Source organism: Schistocerca americana, chromosome 10 (assembly GCF_021461395.2).
Source record: "Schistocerca americana isolate TAMUIC-IGC-003095 chromosome 10, iqSchAmer2.1, whole genome shotgun sequence".
Classification (NCBI taxonomy): Eukaryota; Metazoa; Arthropoda; class Insecta; order Orthoptera; family Acrididae; genus Schistocerca; species Schistocerca americana.
In genome coordinates this window covers 176,226,676-176,243,149 of record NC_060128.1, presented here as the reverse complement: position 1 = coordinate 176,243,149, position 16,474 = coordinate 176,226,676, and the positions used below count along the sequence as shown (strand labels likewise).

At 43.4% G+C, this 16,474-nt stretch overlaps 1 protein-coding gene and 1 non-coding gene across 2 annotated transcripts in view; both read right to left on the bottom strand.

Annotated features, from left to right (window-relative positions):
* Positions 1-16,474, bottom strand: part of LOC124552415 (phosphoserine aminotransferase) — a 91,165-nt gene that overhangs the window by 57,562 nt on the left and 17,129 nt on the right. The window lies entirely within an intron of this gene.
* On the bottom strand, positions 15,921-15,991 carry Trnag-gcc. Its single transcript has one exon. It is a non-coding gene; the product is annotated as a tRNA-Gly (tRNA).

The following is a 16,474-nucleotide window of genomic DNA, read 5'->3' as shown; positions in this document are numbered from 1 at the left end:
AGAAAGCTTTTGACAATGTTAACTGGAATACTCTCTTTCAAATTCTGAAGGTGGCAGGTATAAAATACAGGGAGTGAAAGGCTATTTACAATTTGTAGAGAAATCAGATGGCAGTTATAAGAGTCGAGGGGCATGAAAGGGAAGCAGTGGTTGGGAAAGGAGTGAGACAAGGTTGTAGCCTCTCCCCGATGTTATTCAACCTGTATATTGAGCAAGCAGTAAAGGAAACAAAAGAAAAAAATCGGAGTTGGTATTAAAATTCATGGAGAAGAAGTAAAAACTTTGAGGTTCGCCGATGACAGTGTAATTCTGTCAGAGACAGCAAAGGACTTGGAAGAGCAGTTGAACGGAATGGACAGTGTCTTGAAAGGAGGATATAATATGAACATCAACAAAAGCAAAACGAGGATAATGGAATGTAGTCAAATTAAATCGGGTGATGCTGAGGGAATTAGATTAGGAAATGAGACACTTAAAGTAGTAAAGGAGTTTTGCTATTTAGGGAGTAAAATAACTGATGATGGTCGAAGTAGAGGGGATATAAAATGTAGACTGGCAATGGCAAGGAAAGCGTTTCTGAAGAAGAGAAATTTGTTAACATGGAGTATAGATTTAAGAGTCAGGAAGTCGTTTCTGACAGTATTTGTATGGAGTGTAGCCATGTATGGAAGTGAAACATGGACGATAACTAGTTTGGACAAGAAGAGAATAGAAGCTTTCGAAATGTGGTGGTACAGAAGAATGCTGAAGATAAGGTGGGTAGATCACGTAACTAATGAGGAGGTATTGAATAGGATTGGGGAGAAGAGAAGTTTGTGGCACAACTTGACTAGAAGAAGGGATCGGTTGGTGGGACATGTTTTGAGGCATCAAGGGATCACAAATTTAGCATTGGAGGGCAGCATGGAGGGTAAAAATCGTAGAGGGAGACCAAGAGATGAATACACTAAGCAGATTCAGAAGGATGTAGGTTGCAGTAGGTACTGGGAGATGAAGAAGCTTGCACAGGATAGAGTAGCATGGAGAGCTGCATCAAACCCATCTCAGGACTGAAGACCACAACAACAACCTCAAACTGTCTGGCAGAGCTCCGAGTGGATGACAGCATATGGCAACTGAGGAGACTCATCGGAATGAGGTTTATGAACTCGTCAGAGAAAATCATTGGATAACGCTGACACAGTCTCAGGTCAAGTGTAGCAAATCACGAGAGCGTGTACTGGCCATCATTGCAGAACTACAGTACAGAAGACTCGTGTGCACGGTGTGTGCATCGAATGCTCATTTCTCATGTGAACCTCGAATGCTCACTCCTGACGTGAATCAAAGGTGATTGGACGTATGGGGTTACCATTTGACCCCGAAAGCAAGACAGCATCAATAGAGTTCCACCACAAACGATTACTGGGGCAAAAAAAATTCAAGGCCATGCCTTCAAGCAGGCAGAATCATACTCACAGTGTTCTGGAAAGCTCAATGTGTGGTACCTTAGGAATCACTCCTAAAGGCACCACCGTAATCCCTGCAAGGTACTGCGAGACCCTCAGGACACTGAAAGCACGGATATGAAGAGTTCGTCCACACACGGAACACCCTCTCCTCCAGCACGACAATACCAGACCACACACGAGCACTGCGACATCTGTGACAATCAGATGCCTGGGGGTTTACTGCTACCGATCATCCTCCATACAACTCCGACTTGGCACCATCACATTTTCACCTGTTTCCAAAGCTTAAGGGGAGGTTTACTATCTTTGGCCCGAAAAAAGCATGTTCTTTGAGAATTTTTTTCTCGGGATGTGTTATAGATATCACTTTCTCGGGATGTGTTATAGATATCACTGTCAAATTTGGTCAATATGTTTGTTGATATTTCCTCTACAAACTGGAATTTTTTCGACTGGAAATGTCGAAGAGGAAAGGCGAAAGTACTGTCGGAAAGAAACAAAATTTCAATGTAGACCTCCACGCGCAGTATGTCACAGGCCAGCCGGCTCATCTGAAATCAAAACTGAGTTGACGTTAGCGAAGTATATAAGATTCTTTAGGAGTTCTACCTCGCTTACGGTATTTGGACCACAGGAAACAAAATGGCGGCCATTTGAAAAAAAAAGGGTTTTTTTCATCGACTTATCGACTTCGTCGTTCCAAGTAAAAGTATTTATAGTTGATGGGTCGGAATAAAAGTTGTACAACTCCTAGACACATTAGTTAGCTTCGTCGGAAACAAAGAATCATGGCAATCGGTTCAGTAGATTTGAAGTTACCATACCGCGCGATAAAAAAAAGTCATTTCGAGAAAAACAGATTCGAAGTTTTGACTACATATAAATGCAATATTATGCACCTTACGTTCAATCTGCTATTCCGGGTCCTTAAACTAGTCCTTCCTCTTCGTAATAGAGGGCGTTCTGCTCGATCTGGGCCATCCTGCGCTGCTCCAGAGCCGCTCTTACGGCCGGTGACAAGTGGTTTTCGGCCGCTTAAATCCGGTGGTCGTCCGAATGCTTGGCAAAGTGCGTCGAATAGTCCCAGGGTGACGTCTATCGTTGTCATTGTCTTCAGAATTGCTGAATACCCTTCGTTGAAGCTGCTCACTGCCAGGAAATTCGCAATCTCCATAGGCTTCGCACCAGAATGCAAATGCTTGGGGGCTAACTTCCAAACACACACGCGTTCAAACTTTCATTTAAATTTTGTGTGTTTCCTCCCAAGCACCGGTACAATAACTGGTCCTCCGAAAGGGCCACGTAGGTCGGATGAATCACTTTTTGAGCTTCTTTGGAGAGCGGCTGGTCGTGTTGATATTCGTCCAGATGTCCGGTAGCCTCTGGAATGCGCCACTTGCACCAACTAGTTTCCCCAGCCAGACAATTTTGGTGTTGTGGGTGGTCATCCGTCGAACACTTGTGCAAATAAGTTGCCCAAATTGCCTTCTTCATCTATTCCACCGAACTGGAATGCCGTCGGATTGCCAAGCCGTAGGACGTCTTAAGCTCCTTGATCACTTTATCAATTTTAGTCATGGGCAAGCACATTGAATAATTTTTCCCGGCTACAAAGCCGAAATACGCGACAAAAACTGGTGCGTGAAAAAGGCCGATTTCAGGCTGGTGCATTTCTTTGTTCAACAGCGAATAACAAACATTTCCGTTCCGTATGCGGAAAAACCGTTTCGGGGCTGGATTCCAAACACTTTTATGGATCCAAAAATGCAATTTTAAAAAAAATCGATTTTTTTAACCAAAAGATAGTAAACCTCCCCTTAAATAACATCTTTGACGATGTCACTCTGATGACGATGCAACGGCGCAAGCAGAAGTGAGATTGTGGCTCCGTGAACAGTCACATATTCTATGGTGAAGGTATCAACAAACTGGACTCTCTTTGGGAGACTATGTTGAGAAATAAATATGTCGAAATAAAGAAGAAAAATGGAGAATATTAATAACGTTTGCTTTATTTAAAAAAGCTTTTAAGAGTTCTCGCATAAAACATTGGAGGAAATTGTGGTGCTAACCCAACGTGTGTGACAGAGCTCCCGCCGTACCGACAACCGACGATATTCATCGCAATCATGTTGATGAACTCACCAGAAAAAATCGCTCCATATTTAAGCGAAATGTTTAAAATAAAATTATTTGTCATCCCTGCAAGCCGTTAAATAGGTAACCTGCAACTAGTTTTTGCTTCCGGGATGGCGGTTTAGAAGTATAGAACCTGATGTGACGGTTTCGTTCTGAATGATCATCACTTTTGCACCACACTTTTTCTCTCTGTTTGCAACGTGTACGTTTTTTTTTTTTTTTTGTTTGTTTTAGTCTCTCTACTTATATAATTTATTAGTGTTGATATCAAGTTGCTTTCCCCTAACATAATTAGAGAAGATCCGTGTTGTTCTGTTATCATATTTGCGCAGTCGCTTATTATCTGCAGTACTAATGTGTTGTTAAATTACATTTCGTATTTTACTCTCAAGTGTTTTATTTTTCATTGTCGTATCTCACATCAGGTTAATAAGTCGTGAGTGCAAAAAAACAGACACATATCATCTGGATAGGAATGGAACGAGTGATGGAGACTTACAGGAAGATGAGTTTCGGTTCGGGAAAAATGTAGAAGCAAGCGATACATCGACTCTTAGACAATGTGTCTAATAGCGTATTTTAATACGACAGCATGCCAGCTTAGGCAATTTATAACACTTGATAATGGCACTTTGAAGCCGAAATCATGATTGTGTATATGTAAATGTAACATTGTAAATAAACAACAGTCTAATGGCGGTACTGATTTTAAAGAAATATATTATGACTGTGGCCCCAGATTATCAAAAACTTATTACTCATTTATAGTATTTGCATATTTTGGCAATGCAGACTGGAATACACTGCTTAAAATGCTGTAGTTACGAGGAACAAAATACACTACTGGCCATTAAAATTGCTACACCACGAAAATGACGTGCTACAGACGCGACATTTAACCTACAGGAAGAAGATGCTGTGATACGCAAATGATTAGCTTTTCAGAGCATTCACACAAGGTTGGCGCCGGTGGCAACACCTAAAACGTGCTCACATGAGGAAAGTTTCCAACCGATTTCTCATCACGAACAGCAGTTGACCGGCGTTGCCTGGTGAAACGTTGTTGTGATGCCTCATGTAAGGAGGAGAAATGCGTACCATCACGTTTCCGACTTTGATAAAGGTCGGATTGTAGCCTATCGCGATTGCGGTTTATCGTATCGCGACGTTGCTGCTCGCGTTGGTCGAGATCCAATGACTGTTAACATAATATGGAATCGGTGGGTTCAGGAGGGTAATACGGAATGCCGTGCTGGATCCCAACGGCCTCGTATGACTAGCAGTCGAGATGACAGGCATCTTATCCGCATGGCTGTAACGGATCGTGCAGCCGCGTCTCGATTCCTGAGTCAACAGATGGGCTCGTTTGCGAGACAACCACCTGCACGAACAGTTCGACGACGTTTGCAGCCGCACGGACTATCAGCTAGGAGACGGTGGATGCGGTTACCCTTGACACTGCATCACAGACAGGAGCACCTGCGATGGTGTACTCAACGACGAACCTGGGTGCACGAATGGAAAAACGTCATTTTTTCGGATGAATCCACGTTCTGTTTACAGCATCATGATGGTCCCATGCGTGTTTGGCGACATCGCGGTGAACGCACATTGGAAGCATGTATTCGTCATCGTCATACTGGCGTATCACCTGGCGTGATGGTATGGGGAGCCATCGGTTACGCGTCTCGGTCACCTCTTGTTCGCATTGACAGCACTTTGAACAGTGGACGTTACATTTCATATGTGTTACGATCTGTGGCTCTACACTTCATTCGATCCCTGTGAAACCCTACATTTCAGCAGGATAATGCACGACCGCATGTTTCAGGTCCTGTACGGGCCTTTCTGGATACAGAAAATGTTCGACTTCTGCCCTGGCCAGCACATTCTCCATATCTCACACCAATTGAAAACGTCTGGTCAATGGTGGCCGAGCAACTGGCTCGTTACGATACTACTCCTGATGAACTGTGGTGTCGTGTTGAAGCTGCATGGGCAGCTGTACCTGTACACGCCATCCAACATCTGTTTGACTCAATGAGGCGTATCAAGGCCGTTATTACGGGCAGAGGTGGTTGTTGTGGGTACTGATTTCTCAGGATCTATGCATCCAAATTGCGGGAAAATGTAATCACATGTCAGTTCTGGTATAATATATTTGTCCAATGAATTCCCGCTTATCATCTGCATTTCTTCTTGCTGTAGCAATTTTAATGGCCAGTAGTGTATATAAAAAGATGACAGGTGCGAATAGGACTCCTGCAATGGCCGTTCCCTACAAACTGGATCTATACTACAATACATAGACACAAGTAGTACTTTAACGATTCTTGACCTATTTACGCCCAATTTTTACACTATACTCAAATGAACCTTCGGACAAACACAAGCTAAATATTTTCAAATATAAACGTTATATAAATACATATTTAAAATCTATACTTCTATATACATATATAAAATCTACACTTGTATTTAAAGACAACTCGTAGTTTGACATTGTTGTCAATCATGTGCGGAAGTTAGTGAACGGTTTACTTTAGATTTTTACGCGATACTCTGTTAACTTTCACGCAGGCATAGGCTACATACTTTTTTTTAAATATATGCACCCTACCTAATTCCGGTCTCGGAAATCGACATACGGCCGGGAGAGCGGTGTGCTGACCAGATGCCCCTCCATATCCGCGTCCAATGACACCTGTGGGCTGAGGATCACACGGCAAGCCGGTCGGTACCGTTGGGCCTTCATAGCCTGTTCGCAAGGAGTTTGGTTTTCGTTTAGACCCTACCTAATACATGAAGGGGAAACGCTGCTAGCAAATATTTCGAAAGTTCCTGGCCGATTTATTTCAAATTGTTACGCGATACTCAGCTAACACTGAGATTTATATATTAAAGAACAATGTACAGATTTTCTGTTAAAACTAACTGCGAAAAAGAAAATGCATGTGCTGTGAAGATGTGCTGTTTCATTCCCTTTCTCGCAGTTACTTTTAACTTGGGTATCAGACCGTTTAAACCATTACACAAATTGTTTCTTTCACATATATTCTTTCTCCTTACATACTGTATAGTTTTAATAAAAACTGTATACATAGTAGTGTGCTGTTTTGTTTTCTACGTCGTACTAAGTTTTAAGTGGAAAGAGAAATGTTGTACATTTATGCCTCATCGAAGTATGATTAGAATGCTACTAAGGAATGTGAATCGTAGAAAACTTTTCAGTCGTACCCTTGCGCAATTAAAACTGCTGCTGCAGAGTTGTCTCCTGTATCTCTTATCTTAATGATTCCATCCAATTTACCAATTCGTTTTAAGTAACTTCATTTCCCAGTCGAGGTTTCGTTGCAATAACAATACATTAGGCGCTAGGTCAGAGAGGGAGTCGGCAGATGATAGTTGAAGTGATCGCTATGGCAAAAATCTGTTAATACCAGTACTGCTGGCCCCTGTTTTGATCAGAACCGAGGTAGGATCTTCCTACACGTCGGTCAGGAGCCTGAAGATGGCGTAATAAAACGCTGAAACTGGAAGCCAAATAAAATAATTTTGGAAACTAGACAGCTGAAAGGTGTTCAATTTGACATACTCTGGGAAGACGTTGATTGGTTTGGAGGAGGGGACCCAACAGTGCAGTCACCAGCCCCACTGGATTACAGAAGGATGGGGAAGAAAGTCGACAATGTCATTTTAGAGGAACCATCCTGACATTTGCTTGAAGCGATTTAGGGACAGAGAGAAGGAGGGGGACAAATGTACAAGGAGAGAGTGGGAAGGAGCAGATGGATAGAGAGAGGGTGAGGAAGAGATGAAGAAGATTTGGGGAGAAGAGGATGGATAGCGAGAGGTTAGGAGGAAATGGAGAAGATTGGGGGAGTAGGAGATGGACAGAGAGAAGGTGAGGAGAAGATGGAAAGAGATTGGGGGAAGAAGGAGGATGGACAGTGAGAGGGAGCAGAGGAGGAGCTGGACAAAGTGAGGGGGAAGAGGAGGTGACGGACAGAGATGGAGGGGGCGGGAGGGAGGGAGAAGGAGATTAGGATGTATACTCAATTCCCATACATCCTTAACAATTGTGAGGCATTGCCGGATTGTTTATGAATATAAACAATTAATCTATAGGTTGCAATGATTGAGTTTGTGAGTATCAATATATGACATAAATCGCAGTATCTTTTCATCGTATAGAGATAGAAGTTTAAATATTTTACACCGCCAAGGGACCGTAAGCCTTAGTACACACATGAAAAAAATTTTTGCATCACCCCAGTTCCCAGAATTCCTGAAGATAGACGTTGACTGTGGATTTTGTATCACAGACACAGTTCCTTTGACTGTTCAGAGACGTCACTAAACCCGCCCAAAGATGTAAACAACCATGCATGAGCAGCGCCTATTAGACGGAGGGGGTCTGACAGCCTATCAGTTCCAGTCAATCCGCCAGGAAGGAGGTACACGGCTCGTGTTGTCTGTAGTTCAACCATGCCTAGACGGTCAATACCGCGGTTCGATCGCGTCCGCATTGTTACTTTGTGCCAGGAGGGGCTTTCAACAAGGGAAGTGTCCAGGTGTCTCGGAGTGAACCAAGGCGATGTTGTTCGGACGTGGAGGAGATACAGAGAGACAGGAACTGTCGATGACATGCCTCGCTCAGGCCGCCCAAGGGCTACTACTGCAGTGGATGACCGCTACCTACGGATTATGGCTCGGAGGAACCCTCACCTCAACGCCACCATGTTGAATAATGCTTTTTTCTGCAGCCACAGGACGTCGTGTTACGACTCAAACTGTGCATGGTGCGCAATTTCACTCCTGACATCCATGGCAAGGTCCATCTTTGCAACCACGACACCATGCAGCGCGGTACAGATGTGCCCAACATGTCGAATGGACTGCTCAGAATTGGCATCACGTTCTCTTCACCGCTGAGTGTCGCATATGCCTTCAACCACAACATCGTCTGAGACGTGTTTGGAGGCAGCCTGGTCCGGCTGAACGTCTTCGACACACTGTCCAGCGAGTGCACCAAGGTGGGGGTTCCCCGCTGTTTGGGGGTGGCATTGTGTGGGGCCGACGTACGCCGCTGGTGGTAATGGAAGGCGCCGTAACGGCTGTACGATAGGTGAATGCCATCCTCCGACCGATAGGACAACCATATCGGCAGCATATTGGCGAGGCATTCATCTTCATGGACGACAATTTGCGCCCCATCGTGCACATCTTGTGAATAACTTCCTTCAGGATAACGACATCGCTCGTCTAGAGTGGCCAGCATGTTCTCCAGACATGAACCCTATGGAACATGCCTGTGTTAGGCTGAAAAGGGTTGTTTATGGACGACGGGACCTTTATGTTGATCTCTATACCAATTTTCTGTACAGGTTCCGGAACTCTCGGAACCGAGGTGATGCACAACTTTTTTTGATGTGTGTATTTCCTGAGAAAAAGGGTCTTGAACAGACAGACAGAAGGACAACAAAAAAGTGATGCCAGAAGGGTTCCGTTTCTGCCGATTGAGGTACGGAATCCAGTTTTATGTCAATTTTAGAGTCTTACCTCCTCCCTCTCGCCTCCCCCTCCGGATAAATTTCTGTGAATGTCCATGGCGATCATCTTGCATGCAAGAAGCGAACCGAGCAGTTCTGATAATTGGGTGACTTGAACGACTAACTAACGAAGAGGTACCAAATCTGACTGAGGAGAAAAGAGGTTTTCTTATCAGTTGGAGCAAAAGAAAGTGTAGGTTGATGGGGCATCAAGCGATTTACGAAAACGACAGGAAAGCTAAATCTGCATGTCAGGAAGGGGAATTGAACCTCCTCTCTCCGCTGTATCAGCAGCATTGGAGGGAGACAGAATGGTTAAACAAATAAAAAATTATAAATCAGTAGTAATGAGGAGTATTGGTTCGCCGATAAACAGACAGCTTCAGTAAAGACTGAATAGCGTGTAAGCCTGCTACATTAAGTAAAGAAGAAGTATTTGGAAAACAATATACTTTCGCAGATGAGGAAATCAAACTATTTTAAATGGAATCATACCTTCTACAAGCGCTGTTAGTTTTAACATAGATCACAAGATATCGCTTTTTTTAGCTTTTTCAGAAACAGGTCACGGGAAATTTGGCTGCCTTTCATGGGTGAGTAATGTCTAGTACAAAGCTATATAGAATCGTCTCTGTCAATGTAGTATATTGCAGCACTTCGGGCGCCACGTGAAATGCCAGGACATGTTCTACAATGTCCGGTCTTATTGACCCAACTCATATTTTACGTCCAATGTGTCATTTTCAGCATTTTAGGAAACAATAAAGAACAAGCGCCTTCCACTGCGCATGCACTAATGTGTCGCTCTCGGGTCACGGTGACGTTGTAGAGGGAATGTTAAGACGAATGTTTCTAGCTTTAAGAAATTATGCAATGGCAACAATAACTGAAAGGGCAAATGTTCTGAGGGTCGGTAGGTTCTGACAGAGGAGCAGGTCTAAGACGTGGGTATGAGCTATGATGCAATGACAGGCTGAGTATTGTTGTGCGTTGAAGGAGAGATGAGCTGCTGCTTTTGTAACACCAGCTGGCGTCAGAGATAACAGCTGATATTCACGCTCCAGCGATGGGCTGTTTGTTACACGCAGCGTTATGAAATCGCTGTCGATTTCCTCTTCACGTTGATAACAGACAGAATACAGTAACACACAAGCCCCACTTGTGGAGTTGTTTGTCGATATTAAAATGGGAAGCTTCTACCGTTCTTATGCCGAGTATGTCGAGATAATCGAAAATTTGTCCCAGACTACAATCGAAGTCAGGTTTCCCACTTCAAATGACCAGCCTGCCTTAACCATTGGACCATCTTAGGGCGCCAGTCCCGGCTCCAACACTATCACTGTGATAACCATGACCCAGCACCATCACAGTGACACGCTATCCTGTAAGAAACAGGATGGTTCTAATTTTTGCAACCGAGACAATTTCAATTAAAACGTTTATCTACGCAGATTTGGCATACCGCTATTTTATGATTTTGTTACTACATTATCTGATCGACTGTATCCAGACATTTACACTGATGAGCCAAAGAAACTGGTACACCTGCCTAATATCGTGAAGGGCACCCGCGAGCACACAGAAGTGCCGCAACATGACGTGGCATACACTAGACTAATGTCTGAAGTAGTGCTGGAGGGAACTGACTCCATGAATCCTCCACGCCTGTCCATAAATCCGTAAGAGTACGAGGGGGTGGAGATATCTTGAGAACAGCGCGTTGCAAAGCATCCCAAATGGTTCAAATGGCTCTGAGCGCTATGGGACATAACATCTGAGGTCATCAGTCCCCTAGAACTTAGAACTACTTAAACCTAACTAACCTAAGGACATCACACACATCTATGCCCGAGGCAGGATTCGAACCTGCGACTGTAGCAGTCGCGCGGTTCCGAACTGAAGCGCCTAGAACCGCTCGGCCACAACGGCCAGCAGCATCCCAGATATGCTCAATGATGTTCGTGTCTGTGGACTTTGGTGGCCAGCGGAAGTGTTTAAACTCACAAGAGTGTTCCTGGAGCCATTCTGTAGCAGTTCTGGACGTGTGGGGTGCCGCATTGTTCTGCTGGAATTGCCCAAGTCCGTCGGAATGCACAAGGGACATGAATGGATGCAGGTGATCAGACAGGATGCTTACGTACGTGTCACCCGTCAGAATCGTATCTAGGCGTATCAGGGGTCCCATATCACTCCAACTGCACACGTCCCATACCATTACAGACCTCCGCCAGCTTGAACAGTACTCTCCTGACATGCAGGATCCACGGATTCATGGGGCTATCTCGATACCCGTACACGTCTGTCCGCTCGGAACAATTTGAAGCGAGACTCGTCCGACCAGGCAACATGTTTCCAGTTATCGACAGTCCAACGTCGGTGTTGACAGGCCCAGGCGAGGCGTAAAGCTTTGTGTCGTGCAGTCATCAACGGTACACGAGTGGGCTTTCGGCTACGAAAGCCCATGTCGATGATATTTCGCTGAATGATTCGCACGCTGAGATTTGTTGATGGCCCAGCATTGAAATCTGTAGCAGTTTGCGGAAAGGTTGCACTTCTGTCACGCTGAACGATTCTCTTCAGTCGTCGTTTGTTTCGACGTTGCAGGATCTCTTTCCGGCCGCAGCGATGTCGGAGATCTGATGTTCTACCGGATTCCTGATATTCACGGTACACTCGTGAAATGGTCGTACGGGAAAATCCCCACTCCATTGCCACCTCGGAGATGCAGTGTCTTAACGCTCGTGCGCCGACTACAACACCACGTTCAAACTCACTCTGTAATGGTATCGGGCGTGTGCAGTTGGAGTGATATGGGGCCCCTGATAGGTCTAGATACGACCCTGAAAGGTGACACGTTCGTAAGCGTCCTGTCTGATCACCTGCATCCATTCATGTCCCGTGTGTATTCCGACGGACTTGAGCAATTCCAGTAGGACAATGCGACACTCCACACGTCAGAATTCCTACATAATGGCTCCAGGAACACTGTTGTCGAGTTTAAACACTTCCACTGGCCACCAAAGTCCACAGACACGAACATTGTTGAGCATATCTGGGATGGCTTGCAACGTTCTGTTCAGAAGAGATCTCCACCCCCTTGCGCTCTTACGGATTTATGGACAGCCTTGCAGTATTCATAGTTTCATTTCCCTCCAGCGCTACTTCAGACATTATTCGAGACCACGCCACGTCGTGTTGCGGCACTTATGCATGCTCGCGGGGGACCTACACGATGTTAGGCAGGTGTATCAGTTTCTTTGGTTCTTCACTATATATACATTAACATTCTACATTTTTACTCTTCATGCCATTTATTTCTCAGGACAGTCACCCTGGCAACAAATACATTTCCCGCAACGAGAGACCGGTTTGTTGATACTGTCACTGTAGAATGTTTGACTTCGTTGATGCAGCCACCACCTCATCTCTGCTTGCACTGCTTCATCACTATCAAAGTGAAGTCCCCAAAGTGCTCTTTAAGTTCTGGAGACAGGTGAAAATCGGATGGCGCCAAGTCGGGACTGTATGGTTCAAATGGCTCTAAGCACTATGGGATTTAACATCTGAGGTCATCAGTCCCCTAGGCTTAGAACTACTTAAACCCAACTAACCTAAAGACATCACACACATCCACGCCCGAGGCAGGATTCGAAACTACGACCGTATCAGCAGCGCATTTCCGGACTGAAGTGCCTAGAACCACTCGGCCACAACGGCTGGCAGAACTATATGGAGGACAATCGATGACTGTGAACCTAAGGCATTGGATTGTTGTAGATGTCGCAGTGCTCGTGTGTGATATGGCACTATCATGCTGTAGGAGAGAGTGCTCCGTGTGTGGACGAAGTTTTCTGCGGGTAGATAATCGATTACACACAGCCATGCAGCCCTGTAAAGGGAGTCTGCGAGTAAATTGATCGAGTAATGTTCATGACATGTAATACGTCAACCAATATAGAGAACAGAATAAAAAAATCGGGAGCATTAGTTTTCAGCATGCTCTCATACTTTGGTACAAAAACAGGGGCTTCACTGCTGCCATTAGAGCTAACGGAAGAAACCCTAAATGTTTTCAAAAAAAGGTCTCTGGAATTTTACATTGAATCTGTCGAGCAAATTCTCCAGGTATTTGATTTTCAAGGAAAAGTAATAAAAGATAGAGAAATGCTAGAAGCCACAAAAATATAGTCATTTAAATCTATTTTGCCTCTTGTGACTGCATTCCCCAAGTTGGTAAAAGTGTGAACGACTTCAACACATTGATATACTGTAGTTCGATGTTCGATACGCAACACTGTTGTTCCATTTTATTGTAGCGCGCAATACTTTTATAATAGGATTAGGCTTACAACGACAGGGCTCTAAGACAGTCTTTCTTCTTTTATAGAAGTTTGTGAGGAATCTTTTAAGCCTCCCTCATTCTGGTGCCGCAGTGGAACGTCTTTTTTTCATCAGTTAACTTACCACAAGTTTTAAATTTTTTCCCCGCTTAAATTACATTATTCGCATGGAGCAAAAAAGGTACCATGCATTTACAGTGTGTGGAGAATGATCTAGAAGATTGCGACTTCCATGAAGTAATATTGCTTTAGCAGCTCTGAACTCTATGTTCATCATACATATTTGAACAGCAGTTACACCCCCAAAAACCTCTATATGCTGGATTCACATCAGTTAAGCTAAAAATATGGTGATTGTAATTTTGCATTCTGTCGGGATTAGATAACAAGGTGAGAACTGTCATTTGCATGAAATTCAACTTAAGTAATATATTTAACATTTTTGTAAAATTGTGCACATTTTTACAAAATATGGGATTACCTTAGCCCGGGTCAGAGTAGCCCCAAAATGACGATGTAGTGGTTCTAGAATCTGATGATGACTAAATGTTTCTCTGATGTGCAAGACGATGTCCAGCACTACAAGATGTCGAACGATAAATCAGAAGTTGGGCGGTATTCTACAGATTCATACGACAAAGGAGTCTTCTCCTGAACTGGGACCTTGGTGAATGATGAGGGTGCTATAGTGAACGGTATGGGACATACAAAGTGCTACTGCAAATGGCCAGAACAAACAGATAAACTGCTTTACCCTTTGGAGAGCTTGATAAGGATTAACAGTCTGACACAACTAACAAAATGTGCCCGAGTTTCAGTAATTTGTGCAATGTATATTACATCGTGCAATGTATGATACATTCTAGTAGTTACCACAGTATAATATGTAACTTCAAAATTAATTAGTCAGTTGATGAAATATACACTCATATATTTACGTTATCACTTTCTGGATAAAGCTAAATATGCCCTTTCCTTGCCTTCAAAATTTAGCGTTTTATTAGTTCCCTTTGCCCCTGAATGCCCATTCTAGAGATATTCATTGAGTGCACTTCGTCGCAACATCTTATCACTACTGTTTCATCAAGAAATGACAGGATGGATCAAAGTAGCCCCGAGTGTGGGTAAGATTAGCCGAATCTTTTTATATTGTCACAGCAACAGGTGTGATACTTTTTGTTTAATAGCTTACTTGATTGCTGGTGCATCTTTGACAATACTAGAAAATTTTTTTGGAATTTTTTCTCTGTCCCTATCCTTTGTTTCCTTACCACATATAAAAAGACAGGCAAAAATTAGGCCACATTAACCTGAGTTTACAGTACCGTAAACTCAATCAAGAAAAAACTTGCCAAAGAACACGCCATATCAAAAGACTGTTTTCGAAAGACAGTAGTTATTAAGTTCCAATAACCAATACAATGACAAAATAAGTAAAGCTCGATATGTCTGGTGACAGTGGAGAAGGGTGAGGAAGAGAATTAATTCTATCAACATCACTCACCACAAGGGGAGGGATAATACAGGTGAAGCAGATTTATCACTTTTCAAGCCATGTTCGTTTCCTGTTCCGTTGTTCATTGTGTTTACTCCCTCCATTAGTTAACTTTGTGGCACACGTGTTTTGTGCCATTTACAGTTATGCCCATAATTACGAAAAACGTTCGATACAGAATGGCTGTGGTCCATATATTCAGCTGCTTTGTGGCAGTCCGGGTAAGTAACGAGGAGAGATCGGGACTTTATGGAGGATGTGTAAGGGATTCCCGCCCACATGTTGCCAAGGTTGTTTCGAGTACGTTGCAAACGCTTCGCTCCACAGTCCCGATCTCTCCCCATACAGTTTCCATAGCTTTGGAATCTTGATGAACGACAGGTGTGGCATTGACCGTCTTGTCTCACAGTGGGACAAATGTATTTAAGTGTTATGGTTATTGCTTTCGAAATAAACGGTTTACTTACTTTTTTCCCAAATGCCTCGTTTTCATTTGACCACGTTTTATAAATAACTGCAAAACACGCTAAAATGCATCTGCTATCAAACACTCTTGATAAATATCTACATAAACACTGCTCACTGTAGTCCTATTGTAACTAAAGTCAATGATTTTAGTACTGCCACCTTGTTCACATGGAATGGCAGCATCCCGCGCAAACTTTTTACACAGTTGCACAATGATTATTTTGTTTTACGTTATTTGCTTCTTGAAAGAAAGTCTTGTCTCTTTTCTGCGACTTGTATTGTAAAACCATTGTCAATAGTTGATAATCTTCATGGCGATGATAATGGTGGATAACCTGTTTGCAAAGCTGATTGACACAACGAGTGCATCATGAATATTGTTACTGACTTTTATATACTCTAGTGAGTGACATCGCTACCTTTATCTTTACGGATTTTACACTTCATGGAAATGAAATTACGTAATTAAAACATTTGTATCGGCCGGGAATCGAACCCGGGCCGCCCGCGTGGCAGGCGAGCATTCTACCACTGAACCACCGATGCTTACATGAACTTCATACGGGTAACAATTATCAGTGAGAGTGATGACATCTGTACATGAAGTAATATTTTGTTTTTTAGATACGATATCCATTCTTGATTAACACAAGTCGTTATCAATTCCTTGACCTTGATCTTCCCTTCTCTCACATCGTTCAGAACACGGATGCCCGCGTGTTTGCTAGGCCTCTCATGCTGGTATGACGTATTCGCGTATGCCACAAATAAACAACACGTGTAGTAATATCTAATAACTTGGTACCATCAGTTACAGAGCGAAAACGAAACCCACAGTGATATCGTACGATCGAGCAAGTGATGTAATTAAGACGCAGGATTTCGTTTATAATGATGTCCTCATTACTTATTTCAGTATTGGCAGTTCACTACTTATACTCGATTACACAACCACCGAATTAGTGTTGAACTCTTCTGTGCTCTTTAGACATGTTCATCACACATTTTATATTCTTACTATGACCCCTT